At 37.1% G+C, this 19147-nt stretch overlaps 1 protein-coding gene across 1 annotated transcript in view; it reads left to right on the forward strand.

Moving 5' to 3' along the window:
- Positions 1 to 19147, forward strand: part of ADAMTS6 (ADAM metallopeptidase with thrombospondin type 1 motif 6) — a 346468-nt gene that overhangs the window by 24062 nt on the left and 303259 nt on the right. The window lies entirely within an intron of this gene.

Below are 19147 nucleotides of genomic sequence, written 5' to 3' on the forward strand. Positions count from 1 at the left end.
TGTTGACAACATAGGAAGGCTAGTAGATGACACAGAAAAAGTTTAGAAACTCATTTTTATTTAAAGTTCCCGACAAACAGATTATGACCAAATGCATAACCCAAATTTTACAATAAGATACAGTGAACACCTTGTAAGAGTGAAAGAAAAGAATTCATACTTTTTCTCTCTTATAAAAGGAGGGCCAAAAAATATTATGGAGATTTTCAGATCATGGGACCTCTGCAATGTGGAAGGGATGCCTGTAGTAGATGACAATCATAGCAGATAATTTTGTGGCAATAGTAGAAATGATTGCTTTTTTAGGAATTTAACTTATTTAAGAATACATTAAATCTATATAAGGACAATTTTAAAACTATAATGACCAAAACAAAGGAGGACTTGAATAATTGAATAGACTTTCCAGCTCATTAATAGGTCAAATTAATGTAGTAAAAATTTTAGTGCTGCCTAAATTAACATGTGTTCAATTTATTATCAATCAAAATGCCAAAAAACCTTTTTATGGAATTAGATAAAACTAAAGTCAAATTTCTTCTTTTTTTTTTAAACTCTTACCTTCTATCTTAGAATCAATACCACATATTGGTTCCAAGACAGAAGAGAGGGAAGGGCTAAGCAATGGGGATCAAGTGACTTGCCCAGGGTCACACAGCTAGGAAGTATCTGATGCCAGATTTGAACCCAGGACCTCTCATCTCTGGGCCTGACTCTCAATTTACTGAGCCATCTAGCTGACCTCTAAAATCAAATTTCTATGGAATCAAAGTAGGTTATATATTGAACCCTTTAAAAATGCTGCTTCCTACTTGTTCTTGAAAACTAGCCCTTTTTGCCTCAAACTGAAAACTATGGGAAGAGTTGCATCTTGGATGACACACGGAAGATGTTTAGTGAGAATTTCATAGTATTTATATAAAGCTCTATAATACCAAGGACTGGGGACTCAGGTTTGAGGGATCGAATTTCATTAAAGACCTAGGAGGAAGTCATGTTTTATTCATGGGCTGGAATATACTTGTAACACACTGATAATACATAGAAGCTGATTTCTCTTCCATTCCCATCCTGAGGCATGAGTGTGTTGAGTATGTTAGATGTACTCAGGCCATCCTGGTAAGTTGAGCAGGAACTGATAGGATCAAAGCAACAGGAAGGCATTCAAGATCAGAGTAACTTGGAGTCAGACAAAGCTTAAATTGTTTAGGAAGATTTCCCATATCAAGGTGGGTAAGCATGAAGAAGGTCAGTGGCACTCCTAAGCAAAAACAATGAAATGATCCTCCTTAGGAAGTGTTTGCCCTCTCACCTATTTATATGGGTTTTACTAGACACAGATGGCCATGTACGGCTCCCAGTTCTAAATCTATGATCCCATGTGGTGCTAAAGTACTGTTGTGAGGAATATTATTATTTAGTTGTTATGTAGGAGACTTAGCAGGAAGGGCTGGAGAATTCCACATGGAATGGGGAAGCAGGAAGTGGCTTGCACTCTCTGAGAAGGACTCCATGGTGGTTGGGACAAGTAGTAACTGATTCCCTGGGAGACCTCAGAGCTAGTGGAGTTGCACCCTGATTCCCTGGGATCCTGGAATGTGGTGAAGGTTGGAAGCAGAGGACATCTATCCTGCACAACAGCATTGAGTAGAGAAGTGGCCTGTGATCTGGTGGACAGCTTGCAGATTCCTCTCCCTACCAGGCTGCTTTGGACCATCAGTTCTGGAGGAGTTGGTTCCTGGCATCCTGAAAACATCTCTGGACTCTACTGTGAGGATTCCCACTCCAGTCCTGTTATTCTCTGGGCCCTGCCTGGCTTAGGTCTTAGATTAGTGTAGATAAGTCCCTCCCTTGACCCTGTGCTTTGCCCTTAGCTTGTTAGTGTAGAATCCCTTATTCCCATCCTTTATTATTCTTATAAACCTTGCCTTTACTTGCTGACTTCCATAGGCCTAGTCTTGATACTGCAGAGTGGCAACTGCCACCTCAGTAGCAGTTACCTCCTTGGCAGTAAAACTTGGTCTCCCTACCTTGTTTTGGTCCTGTCATCTGTCATTCCTGTCTCTCTCACCCCAGTGTGAACCCACAAATAATAGCCCAGTATGCACAGATGGGAATTGTGTACATAGGGACAATCAGATCTATAAGCATCCTTGGATTCTGATGGACCACGGAGAAAGGGGCTAGGTTCATAGGGAGTTCTTTGCAATATGGCTTCTTCTGCCAGAGAGTTTATCTCTAGGGGAGGCAAGTTGGTTGGGCTAGGTGCCATAGACTTCCTAAGCACTGGTTAGAGTATCTACTTAATGTCGTGAGCTCCTGGAATGCTTTTTTTTTCTTTTTTAGGTGGTTGGTATGCTGGTAGAGAGTTGATTTTTAAATTTCATTGTGACAAATGCTTCAAATAAGGGTTTGATTTATTTTTATTTTTTGATTGTCTAGACTTAAAAAAGTGATGTGGAAAGTGTTAATAATACAGATTAAACTTAAAAAGTGTGAGGGCAGCTTGGTAGTACAGTGGACAGAGCTCTAGACCTGGATTTCGGAGGACCTGGTTCTAATCTGACCTCAGATACTTCCTAGCTCTGTGACCTGGGCAAGCCAGTTTACTCCAATGGCCTAGCCCTTGTCACTCTTTTGTCTTAGATTCAATACTAAGATTGGTATTAGGTACCAAATAGAGGGTAAGGTTTTTTTTTAAGTATTATGCATATACTTTTTTTCCTGGAGAGTTAGTTATTAACATTTTGCTAATACATAATTATATCCTTTCTTCAAGTTGGTGAGAAATGCAGATGATCTCATTTCCTCTGAGAGTCAAAGATTCTTCAAACATTGTAGGCTTTCTGTAAGCTGTATTATTTGATCTAAGAAGGGATTGTGCCAGTGAACCTTGCATTAGGAAACAGAACGCTAGTTGATTTTGAGGAAATGAACTTAAAGATTTAAGAGCTTAAAACTCTTAAAACTTAAAGAGATGTTATACAGTTAGAAAGGAACAATAGTTTCTCACTGTTGTTGAGTCATTTTCAGTTATGTCTGACTATTACTGACCCCATTTAGGGTTTTTGTGGCAAAGATACTGGAGTAGTTTGCCATTTCCTTCTTTAGCTCATTTCACAGATGAGGAAATTGAGGCAAACAGCATGAAGTGACTTGCTCAGAGTCACACAGCTAGTAAGTGTCTGAGGCAGATTTGAGCTCAGATCTTCCTGACTCCAGACTGGGTGCTCTATCTATTAAGGATAGCCAAAACTTGTTCCTTCAAAGAACAGGGAGTCATACTGGATATTGGTGTTTTCTTTATTTTTCTGTAGCTGATGAGGGTATTTTTGTGTAACTAGATGGTAGACAGCTGGTCCTGTTGATATGAGTAAGAACTGGTGGTGACAAGATAGTACAGCCATCTTCCTGACTTTGCTCCTGGCTAGGAATAGGGATGGGGATAGACTAGAGCTATAATTATGAAATATTTATTTAAGCTATATATTTATCACTTAAACACCCTGGTTGGGGGAGTGAGAAAAGGCCTAAGCCAGGAGGCTCATACATGGGGATGGGCAAGAAGTATTTGAGTTGAGCAATGAATTGGTCATGAATATAGGGTGCTCACCTGGGAGGCCAAATGCAGTGTCTAAATTAGAAGCAGTTTGAGTAAGGAAAAAACAAAGTTTGTGGTGAGAGGTATGAGCCTAGAAAAGGCAGCAGAATTGTAAACAGAGATACCAATGAAGGCCTGGGTTCTCTAAGAAGTTTGCTCCATTTGCTGCATTTAGCTTCCTTCAGGTTGATGTTTATTTTTATGGGATCCTTTCCCTTAGCTTCTTCCAAATTCACTTCAGCTGGACAGCTCCCACCACTGCCTGCAGTACTGTTCATGGAAATGGCAGTCTCTCAGTGGACAAATAGGTTTGTTGATAAAGACCATAGTTAACCTAGAAAGAACTACACTCTTTTAAAATATGTGTGTGGTGGCAGTGGGTGGTCATGTTCAAATTCAGTTAGTGATAATAGAAAAAGCCATTTGTTTGTTTGTTTTTTTGGTACCCCAGGAAACTCCTGAAGGTCTGGTTTACCCAAATATTTTTTGGAGGGGGGAAACTAAACGACTTTAGTTTTCAAAAGCCTTTTCCAAAAGGGTGTAAATGCTTTGGAGGAAACTATAGCATGGGAAGAGGTCCTCTTGAAGGAGTAGTACTGTCTGGAGGGTGTAGGTTAAGAGCATAGCATATAGAGCTTGTAAGAAGTTGAAGTAGGTCATTCATGCTGACTACTAAAATAAAGCTACTTTAGGAGGTCAAGAAAAAGAAACCCAGAAGTTTGGGTGGCTCGAGGCAATATACTAGCAAAGAAAACCAGGAAAGTAATCCAGGAGTTCCTTTAAAGTTTTTTTATTTAAACATTTCCTTAAAAACACCATCAATACAATCAACTAAACTTTAAGAAATTATTTCATAGAAATGAACATATTCCTTTACATTTTTTTACTTTTTATTTTTATATCACCTTTGTTTCCAAATATATCTTTTCTCCACTATGTCCAGGGAGATTTTTCTTATAACAAAGAACAAAAAAAGCAAAAAGAAAGAGGAGAGTTAAGTAGTTCAGCAAAACTGACATCTCAGCTGAATCTAACACCATATACATTGTTCAACATCCACATGGCTTTACCTCTGCAAAGAAGAGAGCAACAAGAATTTTCTCATTTCTTCTTTGTGGATGAATTGGTTATCATGATTACGATTTTAATTCATATGTTGTTCTTTCTCTATGCTGCACTAGAGATACATATACATCTGAGTTTTCCTGGTTCTTGACTTTTCATCAGTTCATATGTCTTCTGGGCAAGTCTTCTTGTATTCTTCATAGTCATCATTTCTGATAGAACAGTAATCTTCTCATGTTTTTCTATGTATGGGATCTTTATTTCTGTTATTTAACCTTCTTGGGTTATATTTCTAGCAATAGGTTCTCTGGGTTAAAGGGTATGAATATTTTAGTTACTTTCTTAACCTAACTTCAAATTCCACAATAATTGTACTTATTCATAGTCACACTACCAGTATAGTAATGCTTTTTAAAATAACTCCTCCAACAACTGATTATTGACCTTTTTTTGGCTATCTTTGCTGATTTGCCATGTGAGAAATGAAATCTCAGGGTTTTTTCAGGCAGTATTTATCTTCTTAGTGAGTTGAGGAATGTTTTCTTACAATTGTTATAGTTTGCAATTCTTGCGAATAGCTGTTCACATCTTTTGACCCCCCTCCCCTTATCAATTGGGGAAATGTTCTTGATCTTATGTATTTGTTTGCTATGTATCTTGGTTTTTAGACACTTATCAATTATTTGATTTTTCCCTCAAATGATGTTGATTTTGTTCATGTAGAAGCTTTTCTACTTCATGTAATTGAAACAATCTCTTTCATCATTTGTAATTGCTAAAAATTATTTTTTTGGTTAAGAATTTTCCCTTTTGACATATCTATGAAAGACCCGTAATCTGGTTCTCTTCTAAATTTTCTTTTAATGGTATGACCTGTAGAATTCAGGTCAGATGTTCATCTTAATCCTTTTGTGGTATGGGGCATTAGAAGTTGGTCTAACCTTAATTTCTGCCAAACCACTTTCCACATTTTTTAGAAGTACTTATCAAAAATGGAGTCTTTTCAAAAGTTATTTATGTCCTTGGATTTACCATTTTCTGGCTTATTGTCTTGGATTGCTTCTGACTTTTTTCTTATTTAGTCCTTTTTATTAATACATGATTTTGTTTATACCAGTACCAAATGGTTTTTGCTAATTATTGATTTCTTGTATGATTTGGATTCTAGATTCCCATTCATTCATATTTTTTTCTTCATGGAGGAATTTCAAAACTTGAAGAATTTAAAGCTTTTGTTCACTCCCACTGCGTCCTCATTAGAGTCTTTCTTTGCACAATTATTCCTATTCACTTTTCCTCTTATCTGACTGTAATATGAACTCCATTCTTCTGGTTCTATTTTTTTATTCATCATATGTAAAGGATGCTAGAGATTTCTTTATAGTTTCATAGTCCTTGGTTTTAATTGCATTATATTATTATATTAATGTATTAAAATTTTATTTATCTGTTCTTCTATTGTTGGAACTTAGGTCGTCTTCAGTTTTTTTTTTTTTTTTTTTTTTGTGATGGCATGTCAAGTTGCTGTGACAACTTTTGAACATATAAATCTTTTCCTGTTATTTATATTGATAGTGAATTCATGGTATATGACTAACAATAAAAATATTTATTTCAAAGGGTATGATGATGTTTGCTTTCCCATGTATAGTATCTTTTAGACCTCTTACTGGGTACTGCTGACCTTAGACCTTTAAGTATATAAAGAAGTAGAAAGAAGAGAGTGAAAGGGTCTCACAAATGTGCCTAGATTTTGGCTGGGGCAGAGAGAGAAAGGCAAAGGTCCTCCGTGTATTTCATTTGAGCAAACAACATGCTAACTGTATTAGGCTTTATATGAAATATAGTTGGAATTGAGACTTTTTTTAACCTGATTCATTAATGGTAACTCTCAACCCTGATTCTGTAAGTCTGTTTGTTCAAGGGTTATAGCAAAATCTTCATTAACTTTAATTTGAAAAAATACATACATATGTATATACACATATATTACCTCTCTTTCTCTCTCTCTCTCTCTCTCTCTCTCTCTCTCTCTCTCTCTCTCTCTCTCTCTCTCTCACCATTCTATTTAAAAAAGAAAACAAAACCTCTTACCTTCCATTTATAATCAATAATCAATACTGTGTATCAGTTCTAAGGTAGAAGAATGGTAAGGGCTAGGCAATGAGAATTAAGTAACTTGCCCAGGGTCACACAGCTAGATTGTGTTTGAAGTCAGATTTGAACCTAAAACCTCCTGTCTTTAGGCCTGGCTCGCAGTTCACTGAGCCACCCAACTGCTCCAATACTATATACTTTTTAGAAGCTATGGAGAGTGTCAGGAAATTAAACTAGTAGTATCAGATATCATAACCTTCCCCCTGCCCAAAGTTTGGAAATCACAGCATTAAGGACTGTTCACTGTTCTTAAATACCATCAATTTCCCTGGATAACAACTTTTCAAAGACATCAAGTAGGGGTTTCATATTTCCATCCTTTTTTCTCCTACTTTTAATTTGACCATTCATGGAAAATGCTTAATAAATATTTGTTCAGCAAATGACTGGAGTCATTATATCTGGGAGATGTAGATTTCTAAAGTGAACAGTAATACTTTTTGTGCACTGCCAAAATTTAGAAACAAAGTGGATGCTCCATGATTGTGGAATGACTGAAAAAAATTATGGTATGCAAATATAATTTAATATTGTTATACCATAAGAAATTACAAATATGCAGAGTTCAGAGAAACATGTAAAGAGTTAATATGAACTGATTTGTGAGATGTGAATAGAACCAAGAAAACAGTATACATAAACACTCTAATAATGTAAGTGAAAAGAACAGTAAAACAAAACCTAATGCTATTTAATTATAATGACAGGTCTTGGCCTTAGAGAATAATAATAATAGCCAACAGTGATATAGCACTTTAAGATTTGCAAAGCCCTTTGCATGTGTCACTTCATGTGACCCTTACAACAACTCTGTTAGGTAGATACTACTATTATACCCATTTTATAGATGAAGAAACCGCAGTTGAGAAATGTTAAGTGATTTGCCTAGGGTGAATGTACATGACTGAGGCAGGATTCAAGCTCAGGTCTTCTTAGCTCTACTCCCAGGACTCTATTGACTACACCCTTCTGCCATATGGCAGAAGAAATGAGAAGAAATGTAGCTCTTTTCTTTTTTTGGAAGGAGTGGGGAGCCATGTGTAGTGTTGTATATACAAGGTCAGATGTGATTGCTTTGATTGGTTGATTTTATTAGATGTTATTCTTAGTTAGGCAAGAGGTTCATGGAGTTGGAGAGGGTATATCTGGAGTGACTGTGATATAAAAGCAAAAGATATTGATAAAACCTAAAAGACAGAATAAAATGAGGGACTAAATACTCCATTGCTAACTCACATTGTTTTTTCAGATGTAATAAGGACTTAATTGTAATCCACACGCACAATTTCCCACTCTTTGCTCACTTGCCTTCCTGTTTCCCTCCCACTCAACCCCTGCCCTCCAACTTCTAATTAAAAGTCTGACTTCTCATTCTTTGTTCCCATCCCAAAATTTGCTAGATCGGGTGAAGAATTTTATGCTTTGAAGCCTAAATTCATCACTTCCATTTTAAAAGAAAAAATACATCAAGAGTTAAAAATTTCAGGTCACAAAACAGTTTAACTCCTGACAAGTGAAAAGTTAGCAGACCAAGATCACATGAAATAGCAATTCTCTTTCCCAGACTTTAGAATGCAGACCTTTTTTTCATTAAACTAACAGCCTGAAAATCAATTACAGACTCCAAAGATACTACATGAATTTTCACCTTTCTATAGCCAAATAGTTTTTAGGTCTTAGTCCTGTCCCAAGATAAATGGTGCACATTATACATGTCTTATTCAATTAGGTAACTCTGCTTGTTGAATGTGCGTGACAACCTAAAGTCAAACTCCTAAGTTGGTTGACCCATATACTGCTCCAAAAATGTGTGTGAATATGGACCAGCTTAGGCTTGGACATTCTCATTTTGTTTGGTGTAGGGATGTTTGAGATGGATCCAGAGATACCGTCAATGGATTTCATGATCTGTACTGTATCACTTTCAGCACCTCTAAAATGAATGCATCTTTTTACCATTAAAAAACCCTTTTTATTATAAAAACTTATTGGCGATCAAAGACAAATAGCTAAACAAATATATAAAGGAAGGGATAAAATCTTACATTAAACCCTGAGAATTGAAAGGCGTAGAAAAAAACAAATTAGCAGAAAATAAACAATGAAACATGTTGGCTCTGATTTCCTTCCCATGTCTGTCTGAGATTTTAGGACCTTTGTCTTTGTCTTTTTGTTTTTAAATCTGCAATTGTTGTTAACAACTTTTGATTATATATTTGAATAATATACTGCAATTACAGATAATTATTTTAAAATCTAACTTAGGCAGCTGTTGGGTAATAAGTGTTTGTAGGCAAAATTAATCTGTAGGGAGGTGGTGAAGTGGGATAGAACCCTGAGCCTGGAGTCAGGAAGATCTGAGTACAAATTTGGCTGCACACAGTTACTACCTGTTACTTGCTTCTGGGCAAGTTGTTTAACCTATGATTGTCTCAGTTTCCTTATCTGTAAAATGGAGATAATAATAGCACCTACCTCAAAGAATTGCTTTGAAGATCAAATGAGATAATAATCACAAAGTGCTTAAATACAGCATCTGGAACCTACTAAGTTCTTTATATATATGTTAGCTATTAAATGCAACCTTTCAGTGATTTAACAGAGGTGTCAAACATACAATTTGAGCCTGCAGAGTGCAGCTGGACTCAGATTAAAATATAATTGTAAATTAAAAATATTAACAAAATAAATAAAAATATAATAGAACACAATATTGATAAGCAGTTTTCTAAGTTAATATGCAGGCTACAGGCATCGCTAGGTACTGTTTAGAAGCCCCATTTCTCTTTGAGTTTGATGTCACTAATCTTTGGCACCATTCCAAGAGTTCTTAGCATCTGGGGGACCATGGATTCCTTTGGATGTCTGGTGAAATCTATGGAGCTTGCCTCAGCATAATGTTTGTACTACAGAAAATAAGTGAGATTACAAAGAACACCAATTATATTAAAATGCAGGTATCCTACATTGTGGCTTTCCTTATCATGGTTTCAGCATATCATAGGTTGGCATAAGAAATTAAATGGGAGGGGGCAGCTAGATGGCTCACTGGATTAAGAGCCAGATCTACTGATGGAACCCAGTCCTTGATTCAAATTTGACTTCAGATATGTCCTCATTGCCTGCCTAGCCCTTATCACCCTTCTGCTTTAGAACCAATTTATAGTATTGATTCTAAAACAGAAGATAAGGTTTTATTATTATTATTTTTAATAAATGGGAATTTTGCAACTGATTGATCACATGGGTCTATGGGGATATGATTGGGGATGTAGATCTAAATCTACATCTAAATCTAAAAAGATCTAAACGATCACCCCAGTGCAAATATCAATAATATGGAAATAGGTCTTGATCCATGACACATGTAAAACCCAGTAGAATTGCGTGTTGGCTCCAGGAGTGGGGTGGGAGGAGGGGAGGGAAAGAACATGAATCAGGTAACCATGGAAAAATATTTTAAATTAATTAATTAAATAAAATAAGAAAAAATAAACAGGAATTTTGGGGGAGTTTTTCAGAAGCTGCAGATGTCAGCAGATGACACAGAAAAAGTTTAGAAACTCAGAAATGTATAAAATTTATTTAGAGTATTGTACAATGTCAACATTTTTTATCTTTCAATACTATAAAGACACACAGTGAGTAGCCCATAAAAGAAAAAGAATAAATTCAAACTTCTTCTCTGGTTTGAAGGGAGGGCCAAAAATTTTTATGCAGATTTCTAGATCATGGGGCACCATAGCCTTAGCTCCCACAATGTGGAAGGGATACCTGTTCAGCTACCAAATATTAACAGAGCAAGTTTCGTGAACATTAGGTTAAGACTCTGCTCTAAGACTAAGTTACAGAGGTGTCAACCTTTATTGGAAGAGTGTTTCCTCTTAAGTTCTTTATACTATTGAAAGCACAGATCTAGCCCAAAGCCCATTGTCCCTGTCCATTTTATTGATGTATAATTAGAGTTGGAGAGAAATAAACAGAGCAGTCCAGGGTCCTAGATCTGTGTCAGGGATGGGGCAGGACTCTAGCTGACCAAATTTTAGCCCAGTGGCCATTCTACCAAATCAAGATACCCCCCCAAGAGTAGACAGCTGCCCATGTAGTGTGCTTCCAAGGATAACAAAAGACCTATCTCCCCCCAAACAGGTGCTCACTGGCTTGCTAGAGGATATGAAATTGCCATTCTCAGAGCATTTCCTTTTGGTATAAGGCAAAAAAAAAGTTGCTATGAGGATGAAATCAGCCTGAGTTGGTGATGATGATGATGATGATAATGAATTACTTAAAATTAAGCATTTTACATATATTATCTCATTTGAATCACAAAAGAACTAAAATAAGTGCTACCATTATCCCCACTTTTTGGATGAGGAAACTGAAACTGAGAGGTTAAGCAACTTGCCTAGAATCACATATAATAACACTGTGAGAAAAGTGCTATAATTTAGTTCCATTTTTACAGAAGGAAAGACCAAGACTGAGAGAAATCAAGTGATTTCCTTCTAAATATTTGAGGCAGGATTTGATCTCAAGCCTTCCTGTCTCCAAGTCTACCTCTCTATCCATTATGTTATTCATTTGCTGAAACTATCTTGTAAACTTTCAACCTATTAGTACACCTTTTCATATTAGGCTCTGTTATTTCTTTAGATAAGTTAAGAATGGGACAAGGGCTTGGTAAATATTGATGGAAAGAGTTGGAAGAGATTACAAGTATGAAACTCTAGAAGTTCCTGTGAAATAGAGGGGAGGTATTTACTGGTTATAGTGGTTAAAAGAGAATTGGAGATTAATATAGGCAATAAGACAGTTAAAAGATACCTTTTCTGCTTTTAAAAAATTTATTTTTTAGGCACAGATAAAATTATATCCTAGGTTGCTAAAATAATGCATCCCTTTTGAGCTACTGCATGAAGTCATACAAAGGTGCCAGCTGAGGCCATTATAAACTTGTGCTACCTAATCCTATTATTATTCATTATTATTAAGCTTATAGTATATTTAACTATTTTATTATTAAGCCATTATTAAGCTTTAAGGAGATTCTTTTAATATTTGCTGAATGGACTCTCCCTCTCTTATCCTCAATAGTGGCTATTCCAAAAATATTTTCTTCTTTTCTCTCTTCAAGAGCCTCCCTTGAGCCCTTCACTTTTCAGCATAGGAGTCATCTCCTCTTCAGGCTTTTCCTGCCTACTAGTTCCTTCCCTGTTGTTCTCAAACATATTCAGTTCTCCTCTACCCTTAAAACCCTTCAGTTGACTTTGTTCTCCCCTGAAGCTATTAATCTGTATTTCTTTTTCCTTTCATTGCCAACCCCCTAGAAAAATTTGTCTAAACTTGCTTCCATTTCCTCACTCACTAACTTTGTAACCCCTTATAATCTGGCTTCTGAGTCCAACACTCTAAGAAATTGGGCTCTCAAAGATGGCTAGTGATTGTGTAGTTGTAGTATTTCATGAGATAGACTTAGTTCTCACCTTCCTTGGTTCTTAGATTTAGTTCTCACCTCACCTTTTTTCCTCTTCTCAACACACTCTCTTCCCTTGGTTTGGATGGCGTGGTTTTCTCTCAGTTTTCTTGGATGGATCAACATATATCTCCCAGTTCCCAAGACTAGAGTCCCTTGTGAACCCCTGAAAAAATGCTGTATCTTGAGACTTTTTCTTGTATCTTTTTACTCCTTCTCTTGGTAATCTCTTTTTCTCCCATGTGTTCTGTTCTCATTTCAATGGTGATACACATGATTCCCAAAGCCATATCTGTAACCCTCATGGCTCCCTTGAACTCCAGACCCACGTCATTAACTGCCCATTGGACATTTTTGTTAGGCTGTTTCCTTGGGACTTTACATTCATTATGACTGCAGTAAAATTCATTCTTTCTCCTTCAGAGCACCCAGCTTCTCCTTTATTTCTATTTATGTAGGTCACTCATAACCTTGGGGTCATCCTTGATTTCTTTGACTCTCCATATTCCGTCTGTTGCCAAGTCCTTTCATAGTAGAATCAATAATCAATTAGTATCTCTTGCATTTATCCACATCTCTCCACTCACAAAGCCATCATTTTAGGCCCTCATACTTTGCCTGGAAATTATGCAGTTCTAGACACAACCCTGGATGAATAACTAATTCAGAGTGTTGATGAGTGTGTTAATCCTGGGAAGAGGTTTCTAGTGACATGCTTCAGACCTCTGTCTGGTCCTAGCCTGTTCAACATTTCTATCAGTGACTTGAAAGGAATATTTATCAAATTTGTGAATGACTTAAAGATAGGAGTTGTAACTGGCATTTTGGGAATCAAGGTTCAAAAGGATCTTGATGCATTAGTGATGAGCCAAAACCAACAAGATTAGACTTCATAGGAACAAATATCAAGTCAGATATTTAAGTTCAAAAATTCAACTTTACAAGTATAGGATGAAGTGTGTTCTTGTGTGAAAAATATAGGGAAGACTGTGTGTAGTCTTGCTGTTTTCTGACCTGTTTAGAATGCATCTATGCTATTGGGTTCAGTTCTGAGTGCCATACTTTAGGAAGGGCATTGATCAGGTGCCCTCTTGTGATGCACCTCTAGGATCAAAAAAAAAGTCCTCTGATTGGTATTTAAAACCTTTGGCAGCTTGGTGCCTTCCTACCTTTTCAGTCTTCTTGCAGTTTACTCCCTTCTACCTGGAATGCTCTCTTTTTCTCATCTCTGCCTCCTGGCTTCCTTCAAGATTCAGATCAAATCTTACCTTCTGCCCAAGACCCTACCCATTGCTGTATGTATCTTCTATGCACAATTTTTTTGTATGCTGTCTCCCCCATTAAAGTGAGAGCTCCTCAAGGGCAGAGACTGTATTTTTCCTTTTTTTTTTAATCCCCAAGATAGTTCAGTGTGCCTGGCAGATGTTAACAGCTCATTAAATGCTTGTTGACTGACTGATTGATGGGAAACTGGAATTAACCAGGATGATGAGGAGCCTGGAAAACCATGCCATATAATAATTATTTGAAGGAACTGGGAATGTTTAGCTTTGAAGAAAAGGGTACTTAGAGCAGATGCTATACCTGTCTTCAGGTATTTGCAGGGCTGCCATATGAAAGATGGATTAGATTTCCTTAGTTTTGCCCCAGAGAATAACTTGGAGCAATGGGTGGAAGTTGTGGAGAGACAGGTTGAGATTTAGTGTTCAGAAAAACTTGCTCACTATAAGGGTTGTCCAGAAATGAAATGAGTTGCCTCAGGGGTCTGTGAGTGGAGACTGGAGGCCAAATTTTTATTTTTATTTTTAAAAAACTCTACCTTCTGCCTTAAAATCAATATTGTGTATTGGTTCCAAAGCAGAAGAGTAGTAAGGTTAAGTGACTTACCCAGGGTCACACAGATAGGAAGTATCTGAGGACAGATTTGATCTCAGGACCTCCCATCTCTAGGCCTGGCTCTCAATCTACTGAGTCATCTAACTGTTCCCTGGAGGACAACTCAGTGAAGACGTAAGGGAGCATCTGCTCTAAGTACAGGTTGGAGTGGCTGCCTTTGGAGATCCTCTCTAGTTCTGAAATTTGTAATTCTATTCTAATTAACTACTACTCAAAACTAATTTTAGTTTTATTATTTATTTAGTTACATTAGCTGAGAATGTGTTGTGCCATGAATAAAGAGACAATGAATTTTTAGGTTGAGTTAATAGAATTATAGCATACACACACCTCCAGTCAGAGAAGTGAGGAACTCGAGAGCGCAGACTGAGCCGTGTATGTTTTTGGACATGCTAATGTGGGAATTTGTTTTGCTTGACTATACATGTTTGTAATGAGGATTTTGTTTTTCTTTGTTTTTTTCTTAATGAGAGTTGGGGAGCAGATAGGATAGAGAGAAAGAAAATTTTCAATGATCGCAATAAAAAAATCAAAGGATAAGTAAAACAATGCAAATCAAGGCATGTATCAGCAACATAAGAAATAATAATAATAATAATAATATAAAAGCTAGCACATAGAGCATTTTAAGGTTTCCAAAAGGCTTTGTAAATATTAGCTCATTTTATCCTCACAGCAGCTGTAAGAGGTAGGTGCCAATATTTCCATTCTACAGATGAGGAAACTAAAGTCACTTGTCCAGGGTCACTCAGCTGTTGAGTCTAGGGCTAGATTTGAATTCAAGTCTTCCTGATTTCAGCCAGGTCCAGTGCTCTATCCATTGCACCATTGTCCTTTATTCCCTTTTCTATGCATGCAGTGTGAAAATCATACCCACCTCAGACATATTTGTGTCAGAGATGACTAGTTTAAAAAAAAAGAGGAGGAGTAGCAACAGCCATTGTTAGAGATACTAGGACCAGAGAAGGATAAAAATATAAGTACATAGTAGGATGAGGGGAATCCTACTATGTTAATGTTATTGTTGTTTTTCAGTCATGTCTGACCCTTCATAACTCTATTTGGGCTTCTCCTGGCAAAGATACTGGAATGGTCTGCCATTTCCTTCTCCAGCTCAATTGACAGATGAGGAAACTGAGGCAAATAGGGTTAAGTGATTTGCCCAGGGTCACACAACTAGATTAGAATCAGGACTTCCTGAGTCTAAGCCCAGGACTCTATCCACTGAGTCACCTAGGTCCCTGCGGGCTACTAGCTACAACAGCATAATGTAGGTGTGTGTCTTTATCAAATGTCACCCTTTCCCCATAAAGGCAGCTAGCCTACATTTTCTTGTGGTAGAAATACCTTGACTTTGAAGGTCTCATCGTTTAAAAAAAAGTTTTATTGGTTTCTTAGGAACCAAAGGCTAAACAACAATACCACCAGTTACACTTGCCTAATAACTACAGTATTTCTATTCAGTCTTTGTCTAAGTAACTTTGCACAGGGTGGTGTCTCCTGTGCCTAAAATCTTCATCAGTGTTATCTCTGCTGCTTAAAACCCCAACCTGCTTTAAAGCTTAAGTGGGACTTCCTACGAGAGGTCTTTATTTCTCCAGCTATTAGTCTCCCCTAAATGACTTTTTTGGGCATATATTTTATTTGCTTATCTATGAACATATTGTATCCCTCTAATAGAATATAAGCTCCTTGAAGTAGAAACTTTTTTTTTTAAAAAAAAATCTGGCACCTAGCAAATAGTAGATGTTTAATAAATGTATGTTGTTGCTTAATTCATTTCAAAGCTTAAATCTTTATTTATTTATTTATTTATTCATTAATTTATTTATTTTTGAAACTTTCTTTTTTTAAGTCTTCAGAAGGTTTCTTTGTCTGTTCATTCTCACTGATTTTTCCTTTTATATGGTTATAGTGTTTCCTCCATTCTTCTGCTTCTGCTGTTTTTTAAAAATTATTATTATTATTATTTTAATTTAAAGCCCTTACCTTCCATCTTGGAATCAATACTGTGTATTGGTTCCAAGGCAGAAGAGTGGTAGGCAATGGGGATTAAGTGACTTGCCCAGGGTCACACAGCTGGGAAGTGTCTGAGGCCAGATCTGAACCTAGGACTTCCCGTCTCTAGGCCTAGCTCTCAATCCACTGAGCTACCCAGCTGCCTCCTTTAAAAATTATTTTTACAAAAATATTTTCAGATCCAACTAATTCCTCATATGTTTGTAATTGGTAAGAGTATCTAGTTCAATCCCCCAATTTTATAGATGAAGCAACTGAGGCTCAGGGAAGTGGCTCACCCAGCTATACAGATAAGGTGAGAAAGCAAAGATTTGAACTACATTGTTCTGACTCCAAATGGAAAATCCCCTCTACTTTATGTTACTTCTGTCTCAATATCTTTTGCCTTATACAGCTCTTTATTGTGTAGTAGCTTAAAAATAATTATTACTAATTTTTTAGTTCCAAGAAAGGAATAATAAAATGTCATAGGCAGGGAGGCTAGGATTGCTTTACAAAATATTGATTGCTTTTTCCCTCATTATTCTTGGAGGGATGAGGATGAGTTTGAATTGGGTTTCATATTTGCTTGCAGGAGTTTAGGAAGAAGTTGATTCCAGTGGCTTTTTATGGCCCAAACATCTTTAGCAGGGAATCTGATCTTGATATGACCCCTCCCTTGTCTTATCCATATTACTAGGGCAAGTCATTGCAATGGAAAAGCTGTGGGAAATCTTAGACAGAAGTGGTAGGACTTTCAAGTGCAGGATTTTAAAGCCTAGGAAGTACCCTATGCATAGTGGTCTGAGATCCCTTCTATTTCTTCCTTGACATCTGGCTCAATGAATATAGTCTAGGAAAGTCAAAGGATCATACATATATAGTTGGAAAGATCATAATTTCATGTTGTTGTTGTTCAGTCATTTTTAGTCCTGTAAAACTCTTCATGGCCCTATTTAGGGTTTTCTTGGCAAAGATACTGGAGTAGTTTGTCATCTCCTTTTTTTAGCTCACTTTACAGATGAGGAAACTGAGGTAAACAGTGTTAAAGTGACTTGCCCAGGGACATACAGCTAGTAAGTGTCTGAGCCTGGATTTGAACTCATAAAGATAAGCCTTCCTGACTTCAGGCTGACATTCTATCCACAGTGCTACTTCACCTTCCAAGTCATCTAGTCTTAACCCTTAATTTTACAGATGACTAAACTAAGGCAATTAAGAGATTAAATGACATTTATATGTCATATACAAAATAAGTAACACAGCTGGGATTTGAACCAAGATCCTCTGACACCAAATTCCGTGCTCTTTCCTTTTTTTACCTGCTGTTGTATGGCATCGAGCTCCATTGATCTGAGTTTGGTGGTGGACATAGGAAGGAACCAGGACTCTGGTCCCATTCAGTTAGTTTAAGGATGTCACCAAGAATGAGTTATACTCTAGACTAGTCTAATTAGGTTTGTGAATAAGAATATGTTGTTGAGGATCCCATTGTGGCCATTTCTAGGGACCTACCTACAAGAAAGAAAAAACATACTCCTATATAGTCAGCATGGATAGGAATTCCTCGGGAGACTCTGGAGGGTTAGTCCAGATGATGAAGCTCCTAGGGCAGAGGGACAAGGAGAAACCAACCATTATAGTTGGCATGAATAGGCCAGTAAAAGACTAGCCAGGCAGGATTGTTGTATTTTTGTTTTTTAACTCTTACCTTCTGTCAGAGAATTGAAACAATTCTAAGGCAGGAGAGCCCAGCCATAAGGGCTAGGCAATTGGGGTTAAGTGACTTGCCCAAGATCACACAGCTAGGAAGTGTCTAAGGCCACATTTGAACCCAAGTCCTCCTGACTCCAGGTCTGACTCTCTAACTACTGAGTCACCTAGCTGCCCCTTAGGCATGTGTTTATAACATAAATGCTTGCTGGATTGAGGGGAGGTTGTGGAGGGGGTCATCAAGGAACATAAGCTAAAATGATACTTTATGGGGGAAAAAAGGCAGTGTGCTCTGAGTTGGGTTCAAGGAGCTGACATGACATAATAGAAGAGAAATGGACAGAGAATCCAGAGATTTAGATTCTAGTTTTAGCTCTCTCACTGACCAAGCTGTATGACCTTATGCAAACCACTTTACTTTTGGGGGCATTTGTTTCCTGCTCTGTAAAGTAAAGGCATTGGGTAAAATGATTTCAAAGTTCTTTCTCAAAATGGATATCAACATCATGGAATCATAGAGCATGGACAGGAAGTAATTTTTCTACTATTCTCTGCCTTAAATTAATTTTTTAAATTTAATTTATTTTATTTTTATTGATTAAGAAAATTTTTCCATGGTTACATTATTCATGTTCTTTCCCTCCCTTCCTCTCCTCTCCTGTAGCCAATGAGCAATTCCACTGGGTTTTACATGTGCCATTGATCAAGATCTATTTCCATATTATTAATATTTGCACTGTGATGATTGCTTAGAATTTACATCCCTGATCATATCTCCATCGACCCATGTGATCAAGCAGTTGTTTTTCTTCTGTGTTTCTGCTCCCACAGTTTTTCTCTGGATGTGGATAGCATTCTTTCTCATAAGTCCCTCAGAATTGTCCTGGATCATTGCATTGCTGCTAGTAAAGAAGTCCATTACATTTGATTGTGCCACAGTATATCTGTCTCTGTGTATAAGGTTCTCCTGGATCTACTCCTTTCACTCTGCATCAGTTCCTGGAGGTCATTCCAGTTCACACGGAATTCCTCCAGTTCATTATTCCTTTGAGCACAATAGTATTCCATCACCAGCATATACCACAATTTGTTCAGCCATTCCCCAATCAAAGGACGTTCCCTCATTTTCCAATTTTTTGCCATCACAAAGAGCGTGGGTATAAATATTTTTGTACGTCTTTTTCCTTATTACCTCTTTGGGGTATAAATCCAGCAGTGGTATGCCTGTGGATCAAAGGGTTCTG

The sequence above is a fragment of the Gracilinanus agilis genome, chromosome 1 (assembly GCF_016433145.1).
Source record: "Gracilinanus agilis isolate LMUSP501 chromosome 1, AgileGrace, whole genome shotgun sequence".
Classification (NCBI taxonomy): Eukaryota; Metazoa; Chordata; class Mammalia; order Didelphimorphia; family Didelphidae; genus Gracilinanus; species Gracilinanus agilis.